The sequence below is a fragment of the Trematomus bernacchii genome, unplaced genomic scaffold (genome assembly GCF_902827165.1).
Source record: "Trematomus bernacchii unplaced genomic scaffold, fTreBer1.1, whole genome shotgun sequence".
Lineage (NCBI taxonomy): Eukaryota > Metazoa > Chordata > Actinopteri > Perciformes > Nototheniidae > Trematomus > Trematomus bernacchii.
In genome coordinates, this window is record NW_022987830.1 from 87,459 (window position 1) to 106,103 (window position 18,645).

General features: G+C 43.7%; 1 long non-coding RNA gene and 12 other non-coding genes across 15 annotated transcripts; 12 read left to right on the plus strand and 1 right to left on the minus strand.

The window, feature by feature from the left end:
- The first annotated feature begins 830 nt into the window (after positions 1-830).
- trnag-ucc lies at positions 831-902 on the plus strand. Its single transcript has one exon. It is a non-coding gene; the product is annotated as a tRNA-Gly (tRNA).
- An 861-nt stretch (positions 903-1,763) lies between these two features.
- trnag-ucc lies at positions 1,764-1,835 on the plus strand. Its single transcript has one exon. It is a non-coding gene; the product is annotated as a tRNA-Gly (tRNA).
- Positions 1,836-2,695: 860 nt separating this feature from the next.
- trnag-ucc lies at positions 2,696-2,767 on the plus strand. The gene has a single exon. It is a non-coding gene; the product is annotated as a tRNA-Gly (tRNA).
- Positions 2,768-3,631: 864 nt separating this feature from the next.
- trnag-ucc lies at positions 3,632-3,703 on the plus strand. Its single transcript has one exon. It is a non-coding gene; the product is annotated as a tRNA-Gly (tRNA).
- Positions 3,704-4,563: 860 nt separating this feature from the next.
- Positions 4,564-4,635, plus strand: trnag-ucc. Its single transcript has one exon. It is a non-coding gene; the product is annotated as a tRNA-Gly (tRNA).
- An 861-nt stretch (positions 4,636-5,496) lies between these two features.
- trnag-ucc lies at positions 5,497-5,568 on the plus strand. Its single transcript has one exon. It is a non-coding gene; the product is annotated as a tRNA-Gly (tRNA).
- Positions 5,569-6,428: 860 nt separating this feature from the next.
- On the plus strand, positions 6,429-6,500 carry trnag-ucc. Its single transcript has one exon. It is a non-coding gene; the product is annotated as a tRNA-Gly (tRNA).
- A 2,261-nt stretch (positions 6,501-8,761) lies between these two features.
- Positions 8,762-10,416, minus strand: LOC117500009. 3 transcript variants are annotated; one of them, XR_004557756.1, is made up of 4 exons: positions 10,238-10,416; positions 9,208-9,315; positions 9,014-9,079; positions 8,762-8,849 (listed from the first exon to the last, which is right to left on the minus strand). It is a non-coding gene; the product is annotated as an uncharacterized LOC117500009 (long non-coding RNA). The 3 variants fall into 3 exon arrangements; XR_004557755.1 differs by having other exon boundaries at positions 9,208-9,353; XR_004557754.1 differs by lacking the exon at positions 10,238-10,416 and having other exon boundaries at positions 9,208-10,073.
- A 1,864-nt stretch (positions 10,417-12,280) lies between these two features.
- On the plus strand, positions 12,281-12,352 carry trnag-ucc. The gene has a single exon. It is a non-coding gene; the product is annotated as a tRNA-Gly (tRNA).
- An 863-nt stretch (positions 12,353-13,215) lies between these two features.
- Positions 13,216-13,287, plus strand: trnag-ucc. Its single transcript has one exon. It is a non-coding gene; the product is annotated as a tRNA-Gly (tRNA).
- Positions 13,288-14,148: 861 nt separating this feature from the next.
- trnag-ucc lies at positions 14,149-14,220 on the plus strand. The gene has a single exon. It is a non-coding gene; the product is annotated as a tRNA-Gly (tRNA).
- An 862-nt stretch (positions 14,221-15,082) lies between these two features.
- Positions 15,083-15,154, plus strand: trnag-ucc. The gene has a single exon. It is a non-coding gene; the product is annotated as a tRNA-Gly (tRNA).
- An 866-nt stretch (positions 15,155-16,020) lies between these two features.
- trnag-ucc lies at positions 16,021-16,092 on the plus strand. The gene has a single exon. It is a non-coding gene; the product is annotated as a tRNA-Gly (tRNA).
- Positions 16,093-18,645: the final 2,553 nt, after the last annotated feature.

Genomic DNA, 18,645 nt, shown 5'->3' on the forward strand with positions numbered 1-18,645 from the left:
CAGCGTCGGAGACGCACTCCCAGGACCCTAGTTTTTCGTGACACTGCCACCTAGCGAGCAGGAGACATGAATATGAACGACAACGCAGAGAGTGTGAGTAATGTGAAGTGCTTTTAAAGTTGTATTTGTTTAACATTAATAACAATTCCGGTGTCTTGAAATGAAGTGTGATTAGCTAACATTAACTATGATAGTCTTAAGGCAAATCATCTGTTAGCTTATGACAGCTTCTAACCTGCAAACTTGAGGAAGTAGTTGGAGCTGTAGGTGGGTGTGCAGTCGTGGGTCAGCAGGGTGAAGAGCAGGGGGCTGAGCAGACCTATGTGTTATCGCCGACCCGTACAGATTGCTGTCTGGCAGTGAGGAAGTCCAGCAGCCAATTGTAGAGAGAGGGGCTGAGGCCAAGTTTTGTTAGTTTACAAATCAGCTGCTGGAGGATGATGGTGGTGTTGAATGCTTAGCTGAAATGTAATCGTATTCTTGCTCAGGTGCATATTCAATTAGCCTACTAAATCTCTCTATAGTTTGTGTTGAGTTTTGTTGATTCTGGTTTTGAATCTTTATTGAGTGCACTCAGCACTCACTCTCACAGTATGGGACAGAGTAAGAGGGCCATCTGCTGGAAACAGTGGGCATTGTTCTTCTCCTTTTCAAATATATTTTGGTAAGTAGTCCTACCAAAAGAGATGTTGGTAGTCGCTAGGTCCTGGTGAAAATTGTGAATTTAGAGAGGGTACTCATTGTTACACTCCTTTCTTTGCAGATTTATCCTATGGTTTTGAGTGACGGTTGAAAAAAAAAATCTACCACCACCAATTCGACAGTACAAGGCGATGGTGGTATAGTGGTAAGCATAGCTGCCTTCCAAGCAGTTGATCCGGGTTCGATTCCCGGCCATCGCAAAAGCTTTAATATGTACAAATAAACGGGGAGGTAAAATTGGTAATGCAAACACAATAAACGTATAATTGTATCTGATAACATGCAATAATCAGACATACACATTGCTGCTCACAGTCTGGAGATCAGTCTTGGATACATAATCAAACATAGACACATAGAAATACTAAAAATGTTTATCTTTGCAACACGAGGCAAGCTGGTTCACCCCCTTCCTGTAGTGGGTCTCGTCGTTGTTGCTGATGAGACCCACCATAGTTCTGTCATCCGCAAACTTGAGGAAGTAGTTGGAGCTGTAGGTGGGTGTGCAGTCGTGGTCAGCAGGGTGTAGAGCGGGGGGCTGAGCAGACCTATGTGTTATCGCCGACCCGTACAGATTGCTGTCTGGCAGTGAGGAAGTCCAGCAGCCAGTTGCAGAGAGAGGGGCTAAGGCCAAGTTTTGTTAGTTTACAAATCAGCTGCTGGAGGATGATGGTGGTGTTGAATGCTTAGCTGAAATGTAATCGTATTCTTGCTCAGGTGCATATTCAATTAGCCTACTAAATCTCTCTATAGTTTGTGTTGAGTTTTGTCGATTCTGGTTTTGAATCTTTATTGAGTGCACTCAGCACTCACTCTCACAGTAATGGGACAGAGTAAGAGGGCCATCTGCTGGAAACAGTGGGCATTGTTCTTCTCCTTTTCAAATATATTTTGGTAAGTAGTCCTACCAAAAGAGATGTTGGTAGTCGCTAGGTCCTGGTGAAAATTGTGAATTTAGAGAGGGTACTCATTGTTACACTCCTTTCTTTGCAGATTTATCCTATGGTTTTGAGTGACGGTTTGAAAAAAAAAATCTACCACCACCAATTCGACAGTACAAGGCGATGGTGGTATAGTGGTAAGCATAGCTGCCTTCCAAGCAGTTGACCCGGGTTCGATTCCCGGCCATCGCAAAAGCTTTAATATGTACAAATAAACGGGGAGGTAAAATTGGTAATGCAAACACAATAAACGTATAATTGTATCTGATAACATGCAATAATCAGACATACACATTGCTGCTCACAGTCTGGAGATCAGTCTTGGATACATAATCAAACATAGACACATAGAAATACTAAAAATGTTTATCTTTGCAACACGAGGCAAGCTGGTTCACCCCCTTCCTGTAGTGGGTCTCGTCGTTGTTGCTGATGAGACCCACCATAGTTCTGTCATCCGCAAACTTGAGGAAGTAGTTGGAGCTGTAGGTGGGTGTGCAGTCGTGGTCAGCAGGGTGTAGAGCGGGGGGCTGAGCAGACCTATGTGTTATCGCCGACCCGTACAGATTGCTGTCTGGCAGTGAGGAAGTCCAGCAGCCAGTTGCAGAGAGAGGGGCTGAGGCCAAGTTTTGTTAGTTTACAAATCAGCTGCTGGAGGATGATGGTGGTGTTGAATGCTTAGCTGAAATGTAATTGTATTCTTGCTCAGGTGCATATTCAATTAGCCTACTAAATCTCTCTATAGTTTGTGTTGAGTTTTGTCGATTCTGGTTTTGAATCTTTATTGAGTGCACTCAGCACTCACTCTCACAGTAATGGGACAAAGTAAGAGGGCCATCTGCTGGAAACAGTGGGCATTGTTCTTCTCCTTTTCAAATATATTTTGGTAAGTAGTCCTACCAAAAGAGATGTTGGTAGTCGCTAGGTCCTGGTGAAAATTGTGAATTTAGAGAGGGTACTCATTGTTACACTCCTTTCTTTGCAGATTTATCCTATGGTTTTGAGTGACGGTTGAAAAAAAAAATCTACCACCACCAATTCGACAGTACAAGGCGATGGTGGTATAGTGGTAAGCATAGCTGCCTTCCAAGCAGTTGACCCGGGTTCGATTCCCGGCCATCGCAAAAGCTTTAATATGTACAAATAAACGGGGAGGTAAAATTGGTAATGCAAACACAATAAACGTATAATTGTATCTGATAACATGCAATAATCAGACATACACATTGCTGCTCACAGTCTGGAGATCAGTCTTGGATACATAATCAAACATAGACACATAGAAATACTAAAAATGTTTATCTTTGCAACACGAGGCAAGCTGGTTCACCCCCTTCCTGTAGTGGGTCTCGTCGTTGTTGCTGATGCGACCCACCATAGTTCTGCTGTCATCCGCAAACTTGAGGAAGTAGTTGGAGCTGTAGGTGGGTGTGCAGTCGTGGGTCAGCAGGGTGAAGAGCAGGGGGCTGAGCAGACCTATGTGTTATCGCCGACCCGTACAGATTGCTGTCTGGCAGTGAGGAAGTCCAGCAGCCAGTTGCAGAGAGAGGGGCTAAGGCCAAGTTTTGTTAGTTTACAAATCAGCTGCTGGAGGATGATGGTGGTGTTGAATGCTTAGCTGAAATGTAATCGTATTCTTGCTCAGGTGCATATTCAATTAGCCTACTAAATCTCTCTATAGTTTGTGTTGAGTTTTGTCGATTCTGGTTTTGAATCTTTATTGAGTGCACTCAGCACTCACTCTCACAGTAATGGGACAGAGTAAGAGGGCCATCTGCTGGAAACAGTGGGCATTGTTCTTCTCCTTTTCAAATATATTTTGGTAAGTAGTCCTACCAAAAGAGATGTTGGTAGTCGCTAGGTCCTGGTGAAAATTGTGAATTTAGAGAGGGTACTCATTGTTACACTCCTTTCTTTGCAGATTTATCCTATGGTTTTGAGTGACGGTTGAAAAAAAAAATCTACCACCACCAATTCGACAGTACAAGGCGATGGTGGTATAGTGGTAAGCATAGCTGCCTTCCAAGCAGTTGACCCGGGTTCGATTCCCGGCCATCGCAAAAGCTTTAATATGTACAAATAAACGGGGAGGTAAAATTGGTAATACAAACACAATAAACGTATAATTGTATCTGATAACATGCAATAATCAGACATACACATTGCTGCTCACAGTCTGGAGATCAGTCTTGGATACATAATCAAACATAGACACATAGAAATACTAAAAATGTTTATCTTTGCAACACGAGGCAAGCTGGTTCACCCCCTTCCTGTAGTGGGTCTCGTCGTTGTTGCTGATGAGACCCACCATAGTTCTGTCATCCGCAAACTTGAGGAAGTAGTTGGAGCTGTAGGTGGGTGTGCAGTCGTGGTCAGCAGGGTGTAGAGCGGGGGGCTGAGCAGACCTATGTGTTATCGCCGACCCGTACAGATTGCTGTCTGGCAGTGAGGAAGTCCAGCAGCCAGTTGCAGAGAGAGGGGCTAAGGCCAAGTTTTGTTAGTTTACAAATCAGCTGCTGGAGGATGATGGTGGTGTTGAATGCTTAGCTGAAATGTAATCGTATTCTTGCTCAGGTGCATATTCAATTAGCCTACTAAATCTCTCTATAGTTTGTGTTGAGTTTTGTCGATTCTGGTTTTGAATCTTTATTGAGTGCACTCAGCACTCACTCTCACAGTAATGGGACAGAGTAAGAGGGCCATCTGCTGGAAACAGTGGGCATTGTTCTTCTCCTTTTCAAATATATTTTGGTAAGTAGTCCTACCAAAAGAGATGTTGGTAGTCGCTAGGTCCTGGTGAAAATTGTGAATTTAGAGAGGGTACTCATTGTTACACTCCTTTCTTTGCAGATTTATCCTATGGTTTTGAGTGACGGTTGAAAAAAAAAATCTACCACCACCAATTCGACAGTACAAGGCGATGGTGGTATAGTGGTAAGCATAGCTGCCTTCCAAGCAGTTGACCCGGGTTCGATTCCCGGCCATCGCAAAAGCTTTAATATGTACAAATAAACGGGGAGGTAAAATTGGTAATGCAAACACAATAAACGTATAATTGTATCTGATAACATGCAATAATCAGACATACACATTGCTGCTCACAGTCTGGAGATCAGTCTTGGATACATAATCAAACATAGACACATAGAAATACTAAAAATGTTTATCTTTGCAACACGAGGCAAGCTGGTTCACCCCCTTCCTGTAGTGGGTCTCGTCGTTGTTGCTGATGAGACCCACCATAGTTCTGTCATCCGCAAACTTGAGGAAGTAGTTGGAGCTGTAGGTGGGTGTGCAGTCATGGGTCAGCAGGGTGAAGAGCAGGGGGCTGAGCAGACCTATGTGTTGTCGCCGACCCGTACAGATTGCTGTCTGGCAGTGAGGAAGTCCAGCAGCCAGTTGCAGAGAGACGGGCTGAGGCCAAGTTTTGTTAGTTTACAAATCAGCTGCTGGAGGATGATGGTGGTGTTGAATGCTTGGCTGAAATGTAATCGTATTCTTGCTCAGGTGCATATTCAATTAGCCTACTAAATCTCTCTATAGTTTGTGTTGAGTTTTGTTGATTCTGGTTTTGAATCTTTATTGAGTGCACTCAGCACTCACTCTCACGGTATGGGACAGAGTAAGAGGGCCATCTGCTGGAAAACAGTGGGCATTGTTCTTCTCCTTTTCAAATATATTTTGGTAAGTAGTCCTACCAAAAGAGATGTTGGTAGTCTCTAGGTCCTGGTGAAAATTGTGAATTTAGAGAGGGTACTCATTGTTACACTCCTTTCTTTGCAGATTTATCCTATGGTTTTGAGTGACGGTTGAAAGAAAAAATCTACCACCACCAATTCGACAGTACAAGGCGATGGTGGTATAGTGGTAAGCATAGCTGCCTTCCAAGCAGTTGACCCGGGTTCGATTCCCGGCCATCGCAAAAGCTTTAATATGTACAAATAAACGGGGAGGTAAAATTGGTAATGCAAACACAATAAACGTATAATTGTATCTGATAACATGCAATAATCAGACATACACATTGCTGCTCACAGTCTGGAGATCAGTCTTGGATACATAATCAAACATAGACACATAGAAATACTAAAAATGTTTATCTTTGCAACACGAGGCAAGCTGGTTCACCCCCTTCCTGTAGTGGGTCTCGTCGTTGTTGCTGATGAGACCCACCATAGTTCTGTCATCCGCAAACTTGAGGAAGTAGTTGGAGCTGTAGGTGGGTGTGCAGTCGTGGTCAGCAGGGTGTAGAGCGGGGGGCTGAGCAGACCTATGTGTTATCGCCGACCCGTACAGATTGCTGTCTGGCAGTGAGGAAGTCCAGCAGCCAGTTGCAGAGAGAGGGGCTGAGGCCAAGTTTTGTTAGTTTACAAATCAGCTGCTGGAGGATGATGGTGGTGTTGAATGCTTAGCTGAAATGTAATTGTATTCTTGCTCAGGTGCATATTCAATTAGCCTACTAAATCTCTCTATAGTTTGTGTTGAGTTTTGTCGATTCTGGTTTTGAATCTTTATTGAGTGCACTCAGCACTCACTCTCACAGTAATGGGACAGAGTAAGAGGGCCATCTGCTGGAAACAGTGGGCATTGTTCTTCTCCTTTTCAAATGTATTTTGGTAAGTAGTCCTACCAAAAGAGATGTTGGTAGTCGCTAGGTCCTGGTGAAAATGGTGAATTTAGAGAGGGTACTCATTGTTACACTCCTTTCTTTGCAGATTTATCCTATGGTTTTGAGTGACGGTTGAAAAAAAAAATCTACCACCACCAATTCGACAGTACAAGGCGATGGTGGTATAGTGGTAAGCATAGCTGCCTTCCAAGCAGTTGACCCGGGTTCGATTCCCGGCCATCGCAAAAGCTTTAATATGTACAAATAAACGGGGAGGTAAAATTGGTAATGCAAACACAATAAACGTATAATTGTATCTGATAACATGCAATAATCAGACATACACATTGCTGCTCACAGTCTGGAGATCAGTCTTGGATACATAATCAAACATAGACACATAGAAATACTAAAATGTTTATCTTTGCAACACGAGGCAAGCTGGTTCACCCCCTTCCTGTAGTGGGTCTCGTCGTTGTTGCTGATGAGACCCACCATAGTTCTGTCATCCGCAAACTTGAGGAAGTAGTTGGAGCTGTAGGTGGGTGTGCAGTCGTGGTCAGCAGGGTGTAGAGCGGGGGGCTGAGCAGACCTATGTGTTATCGCCGACCCGTACAGATTGCTGTCTGGCAGTGAGGAAGTCCAGCAGCCAGTTGCAGAGAGAGGGGCTGAGGCCAAGTTTTGTTAGTTTACAAATCAGCTGCTGGAGGATGATGGTGGTGTTGAATGCTTAGCTGAAATGTAATTGTATTCTTGCTCAGGTGCATATTCAATTAGCCTACTAAATCTCTCTATAGTTTGTGTTGAGTTTTGTCGATTCTGGTTTTGAATCTTTATTGAGTGCACTCAGCACTCACTCTCACAGTAATGGGACAGAGTAAGAGGGCCATCTGCTGGAAACAGTGGGCATTGTTCTTCTCCTTTTCAAATGTATTTTGGTAAGTAGTCCTACCAAAAGAGATGTTGGTAGTCGCTAGGTCCTGGTGAAAATGGTGAATTTAGAGAGGGTACTCATTGTTACACTCCTTTCTTTGCAGATTTATCCTTTGGTTTGAGTGACTGTTGGACAAAAAAAGTACCACCACCATTTTGGCAGTACAAGGCGATGGTGGTATAGTGGTAAGCATAGCTGCCTTCCAAGCAGTGGCAAGACGTGCTTAGGTGGCATAGAGTGACAGCCAATGCGCGACGTGCTTAGGTGGCATAGTGACAGCCAATGCGAGACGTGCTTAGGACAGCCAATAAAATTGCAGCATTACTGAAGCTGTGAACCGCCGTCTTAGCCAGCTGAGATTTCTTCTGTTCGCAGGTTCGACACCCGGTTGGGGCAAAGTCTGTGATACATTATCAAAGATAAAGAGCTATCTATGAATCAAGAAATGTGAATCCTAATGTGTTATAGTAACTGTTATTGTGTTTATATTTATTTATTACCTTCAAAAGAAAAACTCAGAAGGTATTATTTATATTTAAGATATGGACCATGTAGTATAAATCATTTACTTATGAATGAGACATGTATATATTAATCAAGAAAACATCTTATCCTAATGTGTTATAGTAACTGTTATTGTGTTTATATTTATTTAAATATAAAGAAAAACTCAGAAGGTATTATTTATATTTAAGATATGGACCATGTAGTATAAATCATTTACTTATGAATGAGACATGTAGATATGAATCAAGAAAACATCTTTATTATAAACAACAGAAAGGATGACAATTTGGCATTAACAGACACACAGGAGGCAGTCTGTCAGGTAGTGTGCAGACACAGAGATCCCGTTCCAGCCATCAGAGTCCCCATACTCTCCAAAGGGAGACAATTGCCGAAGGAACTGGGTAATTGTCTTCTGGTCGTACTTTCCTTCCTCACCATCCATGATGTTCTTACAGCTGAGGAGGTACGCCAGGTCAGCCCGTTCATATTTCAGGTGCATCATCTCCGTGATCTGCTTTGCCATATCAGTGGGTGACTTACCGGTGCGCCTGAGCTCGTCCAGTACCGACTTACAGATGGCTTTCTTGTAAGTCAGTACTGCTGGCAGCAGGTTGGTGAACCTCTTGGGGAGCTTTTCCAGCCAGGATGGGTTGTCGGCATACCACCTCTTCCGGCAGACTTTGCAGCAGAGCCTTGAAGACAGCAAGTAGTACTGTCCGGTGATGCCGACAATCACACGAGGCCTACCAACACCAGCAGAGGCAATTTGAGGCTGAGCACAGCCGTCAATACACGGCAGAGTGTAGTTGTTCCTCAGCCGTCCCATCAAATTGTCATTTTCTGGCTTCCAGATGAAAAAGGGATGGAGCTGAAAATACTTGGCGCAGGGAAGATCATCAACACTGTCAATCAGCTCTGGCTGGGGAGGGCGACGCCACAATGACACCATCTTCAGAGGGTTGCGTACAGGAACGGACAGTTCCACTGACTGACATCCTGGTTGTAGGCAGGAAGCGGAGGAGGAGGAGGAGGAGGAGGAGGAGGAGGAGGAGGAGGAGAGGAGGAGGAGGAGGAGGAGGAGGAGGAGGAGGAGGAGGAGGAGGAGGAGGAGGACAGCTGGGGACCGTTGATGGCCTGGGTAATGGCTGACCTAGGCAGACAATAAATAAAAACACATGGCAAATAATTACGATATTGTGTGTGTGTGTGTGAGATTTTGTGAAAAATGATTTCTAGCAAGTACACATCCAAATGAGAAACATTCAAACACTTGAAGGTGCCTCAAAAATGTGATGTATTGTTATTATTACTCACTTTGTGTTGGTGCAGCTGGTGGATGCAGTGTCGGTTGACAGGGCTCTGCAGAAATCTCAGGAGCCACTATAGAAAATATTAAAACATGTCATTATTATCAACAGTAAAATAAAGAAATAATGTTGTATGACGCTTAGCATCTTCACTGTAGTCAGCAAACTGTACAAGGTGCAAAGAGTCAAACATATACACACCTGGAACAGTGATGTTGGTCTCTGTTGGTGTCGGGGCGGATGGTTCCGGCATCAGAAACATCAGCTCCTTTGGTAGGGGCACAAGTCTCTTTACAGGAAGAGCAGGGGCTGCATGGAGGGATAGCCAAAAGATTTTTGCATTTTATCTGTCAAGAAGAAAATATATATCAGTGAGTTAATGATGTTCACAGGTGGGGTCTAATAGAGAGCAGACTTTAACTGTCTGCACATTCACATTGTGCTATGATATATGTAGTGCTATTTTACTTTGGATCAGATATTGTTGATCTTTGTTCCTGTATGTCTGGAGCTGTGTGTTTGTTGAAACTATTTACACTTCCATTACCCCTCCCCCATGGGTCAAACCCTTTTAACTAACAAAGGGAGCTCAGCCAAGGCTGAATGATATATTAGATAAATAATTACTAAGTAGTAGATGAATGTTATGGATGTGGTTTCAACAGTTCTGGTGTTTAGCAGTGTGTGTGTGTGTGTCTGCATCTATTATGTATATTTAACCCCGTCTGGGCAACGGCACAGCTGAATATACATAATACTTTTTTATCCAAAAGTAAACTGCTGTTAACTTGTCCCCACGCTGTGTTTTGTAACAGTGATGGGTTAGTATATCTAACCCCGGTTTATTGGAAAATAATACGGGAGTTAATGGTAATCTTACATGGTAGTTAGCGTTAATTTATATATTTAAATATACATTAATGTAAACGCGCACGGAGGATTTCGCCACAAGTAACTCGCGGTAATTGCGCCTCACCAAGTCAACAAAAACACAATAAACTCACACAGAAATCCTACCACATGAACTTTAAGCGGCTTAAGTTGAATTAACTTTACATTAACAATGTAATTCATCCAAAAGTACCGTTAGACTCGATACACGTAGGAAACACGGACCACTTTATAGCGTATTTTATTTTATATTTAAACTAAAACACGTCAGACAAAGCCCAGATAACATAACATTACATGTCGCTTCTCTGTTAATTCATGTTAATATAACTTAATTTACCTTATAATTTGGTCGTAATGTCCAGAGTTGAAAAATATGTATGCATTTACGTCGCTGTGAAGGCGGGGGGATGAGCAGACAGGGTCTCACTGGCAAAAGTGCGCCACAGCGCCACTCGCGGCAGCGGCCAAATATATATGACATCGGCTCTGGTTCAACAGTGCCATAGAGACTGGTTTGTTGCTTCCATTAAAGATTCATGAAACGCGGGGGCAAAGCAGTTGACCCGGGTTCGATTCCCGGCCATCGCAAAAGCTTTAAATTCTTCAAATAAAGGAGGAAGACAATAGGCAATGCAAACACATCAACCAAATCATTGTATCTGATCGCATGCAATAATCAGACATACACATTGCTGCTCACAGTCTGGAGATCAGTCTTGGATACATAATCAAACATAGACACATAGAAATACTAAAAAAATTTATCTTTGCAACACGAGGCCAGCTGGTTCACCCCCTTCATGTAGTGGGTCTCGTCGTTGTTGCTGATGCGACCCACCATAGTTCTGTCATCCGCAAACTTGAGGAAGTAGTTGGAGCTGTAGGTGGGTGTGCAGTCGTGGGTCAGCAGGGTGAAGAGCAGGGGGCTGAGCAGACCTATGTGTTGTCGCCGACCCGTACAGATTGCTGTCTGGCAGTGAGGAAGTCCAGCAGCCAGTTGCAGAGAGAGGGGCTGAGGCCAAGTTTTGTTAGTTTACAAATCAGCTGCTGGAGGATGATGGTGTTGTTGAATGCTTAGCTGAAATGTAATTGTATTCTTGCTCAGGTGCATATTCAATTAGCCTACTAAATCTCTCTATAGTTTGTGTTGAGTTTTGTCGATTCTGGTTTTGAATCTTTATTGAGTGCACTCAGCACTCACTCTCACAGTAATGGGACAGAGTAAGAGGGCCATCTGCTGGAAACAGTGGGCATTGTTCTTCTCCTTTTCAAATGTATTTTGGTAAGTAGTCCTACCAAAAGAGATGTTGGTAGTCGCTAGGTCCTGGTGAAAATTGTGAATTTAGAGAGGGTACTCATTGTTACACTCCTTTCTTTGCAGTTTTATCCTATGGTTTTGAGTGACTGTTGGACAAAAAAAGTACCACCACCATTTTGGCAGTACAAGGCGATGGTGGTATAGTGGTAAGCATAGCTGCCTTCCAAGCAGTTGACCCGTGTTCGATTCCCGTCCATCGCAAAAGCTTTAATATGTACAAATAAACGGGGAGGTAAAATTGGTAATGCAAACACAATAAACATATAATTGTATCTGATAACATGCAATAATCAGACATACACATTGCTGCTCACAGTCTGGAGATCAGTCTTGGATACATAATCAAACATAGACACATAGAAATACTAAAAATGTTTGTCTTTGCAACACGAGGCCAGCTGGTTCACCCCCTTCATGTAGTGGGTCTCGTCGTTGTTGCTGATGCGACCCACCATAGTTCTGTCATCCGCAAACTTGAGGAAGTAGTTGGAGCTGTAGGTGGGTGTGCAGTCGTGGGTCAGCAGGGTGAAGAGCAGGGGGCTGAGCAGACCTATGTGTTGTCGCCGACCCGTACAGATTGCTGTCTGGCAGTGAGGAAGTCCAGCAGCCAGTTGCAGAGAGACGGGCTGAGGCCAAGTTTTGTTAGTTTACAAATCAGCTGCTGGAGGATGATGGTGGTGTTGAATGCTTGGCTGAAATGTAATCGTATTCTTGCTCAGGTGCATATTCAATTAGCCTACTAAATCTCTCTATAGTTTGTGTTGAGTTTTGTTGATTCTGGTTTTGAATCTTTATTGAGTGCACTCAGCACTCACTCTCACGGTATGGGACAGAGTAAGAGGGCCATCTGCTGGAAAACAGTGGGCATTGTTCTTCTCCTTTTCAAATATATTTTGGTAAGTAGTCCTACCAAAAGAGATGTTGGTAGTCTCTAGGTCCTGGTGAAAATTGTGAATTTAGAGAGGGTACTCATTGTTACACTCCTTTCTTTGCAGATTTATCCTATGGTTTTGAGTGACGGTTGAAAGAAAAAATCTACCACCACCAATTCGACAGTACAAGGCGATGGTGGTATAGTGGTAAGCATAGCTGCCTTCCAAGCAGTTGACCCGGGTTCGATTCCCGGCCATCGCAAAAGCTTTAATATGTACAAATAAACGGGGAGGTAAATTGGTAATGCAAACACAATAAACGTATAATTGTATCTGATAACATGCAATAATCAGACATACACATTGCTGCTCACAGTCTGGAGATCAGTCTTGGATACATAATCAAACATAGACACATAGAAATACTAAAAAATGTTTATCTTTGCAACACGAGGCAAGCTGGTTCACCCCCTTCCTGTAGTGGGTCTCGTCGTTGTTGCTGATGAGACCCACCATAGTTCTGTCATCCGCAAACTTGAGGAAGTAGTTGGAGCTGTAGGTGGGTGTGCAGTCATGGGTCAGCAGGGTGAAGAGCAGGGGGCTGAGCAGACCTATGTGTTGTCGCCGACCCGTACAGATTGCTGTCTGGCAGTGAGGAAGTCCAGCAGCCAGTTGCAGAGAGACGGGCTGAGGCCAAGTTTTGTTAGTTTACAAATCAGCTGCTGGAGGATGATGGTGGGTGTTGAATGCTTGGCTGAAATGTAATCGTATTCTTGCTCAGGTGCATATTCAATTAGCCTACTAAATCTCTCTATAGTTTGTGTTGAGTTTTGTTGATTCTGGTTTTGAATCTTTATTGAGTGCACTCAGCACTCACTCTCACAGTAATGGGACAGAGTAAGAGGGCCATCTGCTGGAAAACAGTGGGCATTGTTCTTCTCCTTTTCAAATATATTTTGGTAAGTAGTCCTACCAAAAGAGATGTTGGTAGTCTCTAGGTCCTGGTGAAAATTGTGAATTTAGAGAGGGTACTCATTGTTACACTCCTTTCTTTGCAGATTTATCCTATGGTTTTGAGTGACGGTTGAAAGAAAAAATCTACCACCACCAATTCGACAGTACAAGGCGATGGTGGTATAGTGGTAAGCATAGCTGCCTTCCAAGCAGTTGACCCGGGTTCGATTCCCGGCCATCGCAAAAGCTTTAATATGTACAAATAAACGGGGAGGTAAAATTGGTAATGCAAACACAATAAACGTATAATTGTATCTGATAACATGCAATAATCAGACATACACATTGCTGCTCACAGTCTGGAGATCAGTCTTGGATACATAATCAAACATAGACACATAGAAATACTAAAAATGTTTATCTTTGCAACACGAGGCAAGCTGGTTCACCCCCTTCCTGTAGTGGGTCTCGTCGTTGTTGCTGATGAGACCCACCATAGTTCTGTCATCCGCAAACTTGAGGAAGTAGTTGGAGCTGTAGGTGGGTGTGCAGTCATGGGTCAGCAGGGTGAAGAGCAGGGGGCTGAGCAGACCTATGTGTTGTCGCCGACCCGTACAGATTGCTGTCTGGCAGTGAGGAAGTCCAGCAGCCAGTTGCAGAGAGACGGGATGAGGCCAAGTTTTGTTAGTTTACAAATCAGCTGCTGGAGGATGATGGTGGTGTTGAATGCTTGGCTGAAATGTAATCGTATTCTTGCTCAGGTGCATATTCAATTAGCCTACTAAATCTCTCTATAGTTTGTGTTGAGTTTTGTCGATTCTGGTTTGGAATCTTTATTGAGTGCACTCAGCACTCACTCTCACAGTAATGGGACAGAGTAAGAGGGCCATCTGCTGGAAACAGTGGGCATTGTTCTTCTCCTTTTCAAATGTATTTTGGTAAGTAGTCCTACCAAAAGAGATGTTGGTAGTCTCTAGGTCCTGGTGAAAATTGTGAATTTAGAGAGGGTACTCATTGTTACACTCCTTTCTTTGCAGATTTATCCTATGGTTTTGAGTGACGGTTGAAAGAAAAATTCTACCACCACCAATTTGACAGTACAAGGCGATGGTGGTATAGTGGTAAGCATAGCTGCCTTCCAAGCAGTTGACCCGGGTTCGATTCCCGGCCATCGCAAAAGCTTTAATATGTACAAATAAACGGGGAGGTAAAATTGGTAATGCAAACACAATAAACGTATAATTGTATCTGATAGCATGCAATAATCAGACATACACATTGCTGCTCACAGTCTGGAGATCAGTCTTGGATACATAATCAAACATAGACACATAGAAATACTAAAAATGTTTATCTTTGCAACACGAGGCCAGCTGGTTCACCCCCTTCATGTAGTGGGTCTCGTCGTTGTTGCTGATGCGACCCACCATAGTTCTGTCATCCGCAAACTTGAGGAAGTAGTTGGAGCTGTAGGTGGGTGTGCAGTCGTGGGTCAGCAGGGTGAAGAGCAGGGGGGCTGAGCAGACCTATGTGTTGTCGCCGACCCGTACAGATTGCTGTCTGGCAGTGAGGAAGTCCAGCAGCCAGTTGCAGAGAGACGGGCTGAGGCCAAGTTTTGTTAGTTTACAAATCAGCTGCTGGAGGATGATGGTGGTGTTGAATGCTTGGCTGAAATGTAATCGTATTCTTGCTCAGGTGCATATTCAATTAGCCTACTAAATCTCTCTATAGTTTGTGTTGAGTTTTGTTGATTCTGGTTTTGAATCTTTATTGAGTGCACTCAGCACTCACTCTCACGGTATGGGACAGAGTAAGAGGGCCATCTGCTGGAAAACAGTGGGCATTGTTCTTCTCCTTTTCAAATATATTTTGGTAAGTAGTCCTACCAAAAGAGATGTTGGTAGTCTCTAGGTCCTGGTGAAAATTGTGAATTTAGAGAGGGTACTCATTGTTACACTCCTTTCTTTGCAGATTTATCCTATGGTTTTGAGTGACGGTTGAAAGAAAAAATCTACCACCACCAATTCGACAGTACAAGGCGATGGTGGTATAGTTGTAAGCATAGCTGCCTTCCAAGCAGTTGACCCGGGTTCGATTCCCGGCCATCGCAAAAGCTTTAATATGTACAAATAAACGGGGAGGTAAAATTGGTAATGCAAACACAATAAACGTATAATTGTATCTGATAGCATGCAATAATCAGACATACACATTGCTGCTCACAGTCTGGAGATCAGTCTTGGATACATAATCAAACATAGACACATAGAAATACTAAAAATGTTTATCTTTGCAACACGAGGCCAGCTGGTTCACCCCCTTCATGTAGTGGGTCTCGTCGTTGTTGCTGATGCGACCCACCATAGTTCTGTCATCCGCAAACTTGAGGAAGTAGTTGGAGCTGTAGGTGGGTGTGCAGTCGTGGGGTCAGCAGGGTGAAGAGCAGGGGGCTGAGCAGACCTATGTGTTTGTCGCCGACCCGTACAGATTGCTGTCTGGCAGTGAGGAAGTCCAGCAGCCAGTTGCAGAGAGACGGGGCTGAGGCCAAGTTTTGTTAGTTTACAAATCAGCTGCTGGAGGATGATGGTGGTGTTGAATGCTTGGCTGAAATGTAATCGTATTCTTGCTCAGGTGCCATATTCAATTAGCCTACTAAATCTCTCTATAGTTTGTGTTGAGTTTTGGTTGATTCTGGTTTTGAATCTTTATTGAGTGCACTCAGCACTCACTCTCACGGTATGGGACAGAGTAAGAGGGCCATCTGCTGGAAACAGTGGGCATTGTTCTTCTCCTTTTCAAATATATTTTGGTAAGTAGTCCTACCAAAAGAGATGTTGGTAGTCTCTAGGTCCTGGTGAAAATTGTGAATTTAGAGAGGGTACTCATTGTTTACACTCCTTTCTTTGCAGATTTATCCTATGGTTTTGAGTGACGGTTGAAAGAAAAAATCTACCACCACCAATTCGACAGTACAAGGCGATGGTGGTATAGTGGTAAGCATAGCTGCCTTCCAAGCAGTTGACCCGGGTTCGATTCCCGGCCATCGCAAAAGCTTTAATATGTACAAATAAACGGGGAGGTAAAATTGGTAATGCAAACACAATAAACGTATAATTGTATCTGATAACATGCAATAATCAGACATACACATTGCTGCTCACAGTCTGGAGATCAGTCTTGGATACATAATCAAACATAGACACATAGAAATACTAAAAATGTTTATCTTTGCAACACGAGGCAAGCTGGTTCACCCCCTTCCTGTAGTGGGTCTCGTCGTTGTTGCTGATGAGACCCACCATAGTTCTGTCATCCGCAAACTTGAGGAAGTAGTTGGAGCTGTAGGTGGGTGTGCAGTCGTGGTCAGCAGGGTGTAGAGCGGGGGGCTGAGCAGACCTATGTGTTATCGCCGACCCGTACAGATTGCTGTCTGGCAGTGAGGAAGTCCAGCAGCCAGTTGCAGAGAGAGGGGCTGAGGCCAAGTTTTGTTAGTTTACAAATCAGCTGCTGGAGGATGATGGTGGTGTTGAATGCTTAGCTGAAATGTAATTGTATTCTTGCTCAGGTGCATATTCAATTAGCCTACTAAATCTCTCTATAGTTTGTGTTGAGTTTTGTCGATTCTGGTTTTGAATCTTTATTGAGTGCACTCAGCACTCACTCTCACAGTAATGGGACAGAGTAAGAGGGCCATCTGCTGGAAACAGTGGGCATTGTTCTTCTCCTTTTCAAATAGTATTTGGATAAGTAGTCCTACCAAAGAGATGTTGGTAGTCGCTAGGTCCTGGTGAAAATGGTGAATTTAGAGAGGGTACTCATTGTTACACTCTTTCTTTGCAGATTTATCCTATGGTTTTTGAGTGACGGTTGAAAAAAAAAATTACCACCACCAATTTCGGACAGTACAAGGCGATGGTGGTATAGTGGTAAGCATAGCTGCCTTCCAAGCAGTTGACCCGGGTTCGATTTCCCGGCCATTGCAAAAGCTTTAATATCTCAATAAAGGGAGGAAGACATGGTCAATGCAAACACATCAACCAATCATTGTATCTGATCAGCATGCAATAATCAGACATGCACATTGCTGCTCACAGTCTGGAGATCAGTCTTGGATACATAATCAAACATAGACACATAGAAATACTAAAAAATGTTTATCTTTGCAACACGAGGCAAGCTGGTTCACCCCCTTCCTGTAGTGGGTCTCGTCGTTGTTGCTGATGAGACCCACCATAGTTCTGTCATCCGCAAACTTGAGGAAGTAGTTGGAGCTGTAGGTGGGTGTGCAGTCGTGGTCAGCAGGGTGTAGAGCGGGGGGGCTGAGCAGACCTATGTGTTATCGCCGACCCGTACAGATTGCTGTCTGGCAGTGAGGAAGTCCAGCAGCCAGTTGCAGAGAGAGGGGCTAGGCCAAGTTTTGTTAGTTTACAAATCAGCTGCTGGAGGATGATGGTGGTGTTGAATGCTTAGGCTGAAATGTAAGTCGTATTCTTGCTCAGGTGCATATTCAATTAGCCTACTAAATCTCTCTATAGTTTGTGTTGAGTTTTTGTCGATTCTGGTTTTGAATCTTTATTGAGTGCACTCAGCACTCACTCTCACAGTAATGGGACAGAGTAAGAGGGCCATCTGCTGGAAACAGTGGGCATTGTTCTTCTCCTTTTCAAATATATTTTGGTAAGTAGTCCTACCAAAAAGAGATGTTGGTAAGTCGCTAGGTCCTGGTGAAAATTGTGAATTTAGAGAGGGTACTCATTGTTACACCTCCTTTCTTTGCAGATTTATCCTTGGTTTTTGAGGTGACGGTTGAAAAAAAAATTTACCACCTACCATTCGGACAGTACAAGGCGATGGTGGTATAGTGGTAAGCATAGCTGCCTTCCACGCAGTTGACCCGGGTCGATTCCCGGCCATCGCAAAAGCTTTAATATGTACAATAAACGGGGGAGGTAAAATGGTAATGCAAAGCACAATCAACCGTAATAATTGTATCTGATAACATGCAATAATCAGACATACACATTGCTGCTCACAGTCTGGAGATCAGTCTTGGATACATAATCAAACATAGACACATAGAAATACTAAAAATGTTTATCTTTGCAACACGAGGCAAGCTGGTTCACCCCTTCCTGTAGTGGGTCTCGTCGTTGTTGCTGATGAGACCCACCATAGTTCTGTCATCCGCAAACTTGAGGAAGTAGTTGGAGCTGTAGGTGGGTGTGCAGTCGTGGTCAGCAGGGTGTAGAGCGGGGGGCTGAGCAGACCTATGTGTTATCGCCGACCCGTACGGATTGCTGTCTGGCAGTGAGGAAGTCCAGCAGCCAGTTGCAGAGAGACGGGCTGAGGCCAAGTTTTGTTAGTTTACAAATCAGCTGCTGGAGGATGATGGTGGTGTTGAATGCTTGGCTGAAATGTAATCGTATTCTTGCTCAGGTGCATATTCAATTAGCCTACTAAATCTCTCTATAGTTTGTGTTGAGTTTTGTCGATTCTGGTTTTGAATCTTTATTGAGTGCACTCAGCACTCACTCTCACAGTAATGGGACAGAGTAAGAGGGCCATCTGCTGGAAACAGTGGGCATTGTTCTTCTCCTTTTC